We start from the raw sequence: 6,665 nt of genomic DNA, 5'->3' as shown, positions 1-6,665 counted from the left end.
TCTATAACCAAAAAATGCTTTTTTCTACTGTGCTCTACATCTTTTGCAATATTACACCACTGCCAAAGATTTGTATGACTTTTCTTTAATATAAAAAAAGTCTTTTCTTCACTCTGCTCCTTAGATTTGTCCCAGATAACAGATTTCTGCCATGCATTGAAGGAATTTGTCTTCTAACTTACCAGAAGCCACTTTACTATTTCATTATTGTGTAATTTTAAAGGCCTCTTAGTGTCCATATCCAACAGGACTGTGCTTGTAGACAACATTCTGTACCTTTGTTTAGGTGCTGACTGCTGAATCTACTACTACTCTAGTAGTAGAGTATTTTCTACAGAAAATATAGATCACCTGGTTACCAGGAGAAAGCCCACAACTGTGAGCAGTGATGATGTAAACAGTGCAGTGGAATTATCTCTTTTATGACAGTTTCAACTTGAGGCACTGTTAATTAAAATTTAAATTGAAATGTTTTTATTTTCCAAATTATCTAATTTTTAACTTGTGTTTTGTTTATTACACAGAAGTTTTGAATTTAGTTAAAACCACAAAGTCTCCATAGTAACAGAATTATTTTAAACTTTTACTTTTTTCTTTTCTTATGTGTTTTACTGTATACCACAGAGTTTCTTCTATTTTGATTACAAACTGGGGTTTTGATGTTTTATACAAATCAAGTTATTACAAAGTTGATTGTTGTCGTCATTACTGTGGTTGTGGATCAGCTTTTCCTTCTGCTCTTATTTTTATGCAGCGCAGACGTCAGCTGACTTCCTGTTATGTCTGGCTGTCGGGGGGGAGCATGACACAGCCGCCGGCCCCCCCCCCCCCCCCCCCCCCCCTCATCGCAGTGTGCAGACAGAAACGGGCTGAGTCACACAGAGGACTGAGGATCAGAGCCGAGCGGAGAGAGCTGAGTCCGGGTGAGTGGAGCTGAGACAGCCCGCAGAGTTTGTTCTGTGGAGGTTCTTCTGAGAGACCGTCTGTCTGTCTGTTTGTCTGTCTAACAACCTGTCTGTCTGTGTCTGTCTGTCTAACAACCTGTCTGTCTAACAACCTGTCTGTCTGTCTGTCTGTGTCTTTCTGTCTAACAACCTGTCTGTCTAATAACGTGTTCGTGTCTGTCTAACAAACTGTCTGTCTGTGTCTGTCTGTCTAAGAACCTGTCTGTCTAACAACCTTTCTGTCTGTCTGTCTGTCTGTCTGTCTAAGAACCTGTCTGATTGACGATGTAATAACTTCTCTGTCTGTCTGTCTGTCTTTGTACCAACTTCTCTGTCTGTCTGTCTGTCTGTCTGACTTTGGACCAACCTGCCTGTCTGCATGTCTACCTGTGTTTCTGTCTGTTTACTGACCTGTCTGTCTGCCAACCATACAGACAGGTGTTCTCCAACTGGAGACGTTAGGAGACACCGTTCCTGCACATCGGACTTTTTCCCCTGATTGACCCCCCCCCCCGCCCCCAGGTGATGATGTCTGTGCTCGGCCCCGCCCCCAGCAGCGGCGACGCCTGTCTCAGCATCATCCACAGTCTGATGTGCCACAGACAGGTGGGGGAGAATGAGGGCTTCGCCAAGCGGGCTATCGAGAGTCTGGTGAAGAAACTGAAGGAGAAGAAGGAGGAGCTGGACTCGCTCATCACCGCCGTCACCTCCAACGGGGTCCATCCCAGCAAGTGTGTCACCATCCAGAGGACACTGGACGGACGGCTGCAGGTACGCAGGGGGCTGGGGGGCCTGTCTCTCTCTCTGTCTGTCTCTCTCTGTCTCTCTCTCTCTGTCTGTATCTCTCTCTGTCTGTCTCTCTCTGTCTCTCTCTCTCTGTCTGTATCTCTCTCTGTCTGTCTCTTTCTGTCTCTCTCTCTCTCTCTCTCTCAACCTTTCCACATCGATGTTGTCGATTCGATTGAACAAATTTATTTTTACAGTCAAACAGGAAAAATAACATTTACAGGAACCTGGATTAGTTCTGACGCCTCGTTTGTCTCATGTCAGGAACTTGTGGCAGAACCTGGTTTATTTATGATGTTTTACGGTTTGAGTCCAGAAGGAACCAAAGGAACCATCAGGTGTGGGTTTGTGTGCAGCACACTGCAGCAGACTGGGTGTGTCTCTCACAGTAATTATCAGAGTGTAAACATAGATCACGCTCAGCCTTCTCTCTGCACAGCTCAGATCTGAATTAAACCAGGAACCAGAGGAACCACGTCCAGAACCACAAACACTACAGTGACCTCACAATCCTGCTTACTTTTCCAGAACCACAGAAGAAATATATAATATATGCTCAGGAATCTCTGAAGATAATCTCGTTCAGAACCCTGATCTTCTGAAACCCTGAAAAAGTACTGAACTAGACTTGAAAACCACTAGAACCTCCTCCACTACACTTAGAACCATTTCATGCTACTCTCAAGCCCTCCATTTGTCATGTTCTCTGTCGCCTCCTCACACCTGTTGAACCCCTTGATGCCCCAGGTGACTGACATTCTCCTTATTCTGGAAGTTCCTAACCCACAGGCCAGTCTCTTGGAGACCTCGCCTGTCTCTCTCTCTCCGTTCTCTCTCTCGTCCTCTCTCTCTCCTCTCTGTCTCTCTCTCTCTCTTCTCTCTCTCTCTGTCTGTCTCTCTCTCTGTCTTCTCTCCCGTCGTCTCTCTCTTCTGTCTCTTTTCTCTCTCTCCTTCTCTCCTCCTCTCTCTCCTCTCTGTCTCTCTCTCTGTCTCTCTCTCTAACTGTCTCTCTCTCTCTGTCTCTCTCTCCGTCTCTCTCTCTCCGTCTCTCTCTCTCTGTCTGTCCTGTCTCTCTCTCTCTCTCTCTCCTGTCTCTCTCTCTCTCTCTGTCTCTCTCTCCGTCTCTCTCTCTAACCTCTCTCTCTCTCTAACTGTCTCTCTCTCTAACTGTCTCTCTCTCTAACTGTCTCTCTCTCTCTGTCTCTCTCCTCTCTCTCTCTAACTGTCCTGTCTTCTTCTCCTCTGGTCCTCTCTCTCTTCTCTCTCCTCTTCTCTTCTCTCTCTCTCTCTGTCCTCTTCCTCTCTCTCAACTGTCTCTCTCCTCTCTCTGTTCCTCTCTCTCTCTTCTCTGTCTCTCTCTCTCCTGTCCTCTCTCCCGTCGCTCTCTTCTCTCTCTCTAACTGTCTCTCCTCCTCTGTCTCTCTCTCTCTCACTGTCTCTTCTCTCTCCTTCTCTCTCTCTTCTCCCTCTCTACCGTCTCTCTCTCTCTATGTCTCCTATCTCTCTCTCTCTCTCTCTGGTCTCTCTCTCTATGCGTCTCTCTCTCTCTCTCTCAGAGTGAGGTGCTGTGTGACTGAGAGCTTGGAGCGTTTTTCTGTTTTTTTTGTAGTTTTTCCGTTCTTTTTCTTTACTTTTTTCACGGTGGTGTCTTTTTAACTGTTGTTGTACAGTCTGGTCTTCATACAGGGGGGGTCGGGGTGTTTTACGGGGGTTGTGTGCGCTCTTGTGTCCGACCTGCATTCGCTGGTCGGCGTGCAGGTGGAGGTATGCTCTTCACCGAGTTGACGCGGAAGCACGGCCTGAAAGTGGCCGCTGCGTCCCGGTTCTCGGTGAATGAGTGTGTGGTCGCTGTGGCCGCTGTGGTCGGTCCGCAAAGCATTAAATCGGCTGCGAGGATGAACGGCTCCATCGTTCTTTTCCTCGACAGCGTTGATAAAGTTCACGGCCTGGTTGAAAGTGGTGTTGTGATCAGTGACTCCTTTGTTTCTGTGTCTCCTCTCACTCAGCCCTCTAAGAAAGTGACTCTGTCTAATGTTCCACCGTTTATCAGTGACGAGCTGCTGTGCAGAGAGTTGTCCCGACACGGGAAGATAGTGTCTCCTTTACGGAGGTTACCATCGGGATGTACACAGCCAGAGCTGCGTCACGTCATCTCCCACAGACGTCAGGTCTACATGGTTCTGAACAATAAGGACGAAGAACTGAACCTGGTGCTGAAGCTGAGGGTTGATGACTTTGATTATGTTCTGTTTGTGACTTCTGAGACCATGAAGTGTTTTGTCTGTGGGAGGGGAGGACATCTCATCAGGGCCTTTCCTGAGAAGGCCGAGGGCAGGTCTGGTGGTGTCCATGATGGGGTGGAGCCGCCTGCGGGGGGCAAAGGAGGGGAAGAGGTGGACGGGCAGGAGCAAGTTGGAGGTGAAGGGCAGCAGAATGAGTCTGAGGCAGGTGCCCTGGGGGGTGACCAGGCTGAGGTGGTGGTGACTGATGCTGCTGATCGCACATCAGCTGTAGAGACAGTGAGTAAAAGAGAGGTGGTGACGTGTGCTGAGGAGCTGAGGACTGAACAGGAAGCAGTGATGGACGAAGGGGACAGTTGTCCAACAGTAACAGGGGAAAAAAGGAAAAGTAAAACTACTGTGGGCAGCTCCCAGGACCAGTCTGGGGCTGTGAAAAAGGTCAGAGGTAGAGGCCTGAGGAGCCTGAAGGCAGCCGAGTCGGACTGCAGTGGGGTCGACGACTCCCCCGGCACTGACGCTGAGATGTCCGGTTCTACTTCCTCCCAGTCTCAGAGACTGAGGGGTATTAGAGCGTACAGTGTTGAAAGAGTTAAGCTCTTTTTGTTACGGACTAAGAACTTAAAGGTGGTGAAAGTTGAGGATTACTTTTCTGACAAGGACCTGTTTGTGACCTCAGTCCGTGGTCAGATGAGCAGCAGAGGTAAAGGAGGCTACACAGACCAGGAGGTTTACAGACTTAAGAAAATAGTGTCCCAGGTAGTGAGCCAGGAACCTGAGGATGATGGAGGGTTGTTCTAAGTGCTCACTCCCTGCCCTGGTTTTCCTGCTGTTGTTCTGTGGTTCTTTTCTCTTCTCTCTCCCCATGACTACTTTCAAAATTGGCACCTTGAATCTGAACGGGGCCAGAGACTTGAAGAAAAGAATGGTTTTATATGAACTCATGAAACTGAATCACATTGACGTGATGCTTTATACAGGAAACACACAGTGACAGCAGTAACGAGGTTGACTGGCACAGGGAGTGGCCTGGACAGGTGTTACTGAGCCATGGCAGCAGCAACAGCGGGGGTGTAGGTATCCTGTTTACTGGATCCTGCCCTCCTGTCTCCTTCACAACATCTGAAGTGGTTCCTGGCAGACTGCTGGTGGTACAGGCAGTTTTTGAACGTACCAAAGTGCTCTTGATCAATGTTTATGCTCCTAATACAGGAGCAGAGAGACTCCTGCTCCTCAATGAAGTGACCTCTGTTTTAATTCACTGTCTGTGCGAAGATTACTTGTTCTTAGGTGGTGATTTTAACTGTACTGAGAACGACCGTCTAGACAGGAACCACATCGAGCCTCATCCTGCATCTGGGCGTGTTTTACAACAGGTCACTGAAGCTCATGAGCTGGTCGATGTCTGGAGGAGCCTCCACGGCTCTGACAGACAGTACACGTGGTCCCACGTGAGAGATGGCTCGATCTCCTTAGCGAGACTGGACCGTTTTTATTCTTTTAAGCACCAGATGAGTTCTTTCAGGTCCTGTTCGATCACACCTGTTGGTTTTACTGATCACTCCATGGTGTTGTGTCATGTTTTTATTAATAGCATTAAGCATAGAAGCGCATACTGGATTTTTAATGATTCACTGTTGCTTGATGAGTGTTTCAAAGATGGTTTTAGGTTCTTTTGGAAGACTTTTAAAACCCAGAAATCTGATTTTATGAATCTTAGACAGTGGTGGGATTGTGGCAAAGTCCAGATCAAGCAATTCTGCCAACAGTACACTCTCAATGTCACTAGGGACGTTACCAGGTCGATTAAAGCTCTAGAGAGTGATATTGTGGAATTGCAACTTTTGGCAGATTCCACGGAAAACACGGGACACCTTGACGTCCTCAAATCCAAAAAGGCTCTTCTTGCCAGCCTACTGGGCACCAGAACACAGGGGGCACTGGTCCGGTGCAGATTCCAGGCTGTCGCAGAGATGGATGCTCCCTCCCGCTTTTTCTTCAGTCTGGAAAAGAGGAATGGCCAGAGCCGGTACATCCACGGCCTGCGCTCCTCTGTAGGGGCTGTGCTGACGGAGCCTGGTCACATCAGGGGGAGGGCTGTGGAGTTCTACAGAGACCTGTACAGCAGTGAGTACACTGAGGACTTGGCATGCTACGAGACTTTCTGTGGTGGTCTTCCCCAGGCCTCTGAGGAGGTTAACGTGACGCTCGGCGAACCTCTGTCGTTGCAGGAGCTGTCTGTGGCCTTACAGAGTATGAAGGGAGGGCGGGCTCCTGGGCTCGATGGTCTCTCTGTTGAGTTCTTCAAAGCTTTTTGGCCTGAGCTGGGGCAAGATCTGCTCGGTGTTGTTGCTGAAAGCCTAACGGAGAACTCTTTGCCCCTCAGCTGCAGACGAGCAGTTCTTACTCTGCTACCAAAGGCTGGTGACCTTTGGGACATTAAGAACTGGCGTCCCGTCTCACTGCTCTGTACGGATTATAAGATCCTGTCCAAGGCTCTGGCCAACAGACTGCGAGAGGTGATGGACCAGGTGGTCCATCGGGACCAGACTTACTGTGTGCCCGGTAGGTTAATCACTGACAATGTGATTTTAATTCGGGATGTTTTGGACCTCTCTGGTTCATTGGGTATAGACTTGGGTCTGATTTCGCTGGACCAAGAAAAGGCTTTCGACCGGGTTGAGCACCCGTATCTCTG

General features: G+C 48.6%; 1 pseudogene; it reads left to right on the top strand.

The window, feature by feature from the left end:
- The first annotated feature begins 859 nt into the window (after positions 1 to 859).
- The window catches only part of LOC113169823, a 15,262-nt pseudogene continuing 9,456 nt past the window's right edge, over positions 860 to 6,665 (top strand).

Source organism: Anabas testudineus, chromosome 16 (genome assembly GCF_900324465.2).
Source record: "Anabas testudineus chromosome 16, fAnaTes1.2, whole genome shotgun sequence".
NCBI lineage: Eukaryota > Metazoa > Chordata > Actinopteri > Anabantiformes > Anabantidae > Anabas > Anabas testudineus.
Note: the sequence above shows the minus strand (reverse complement) of the source record. Positions and strands in the feature narration are given on the sequence as shown.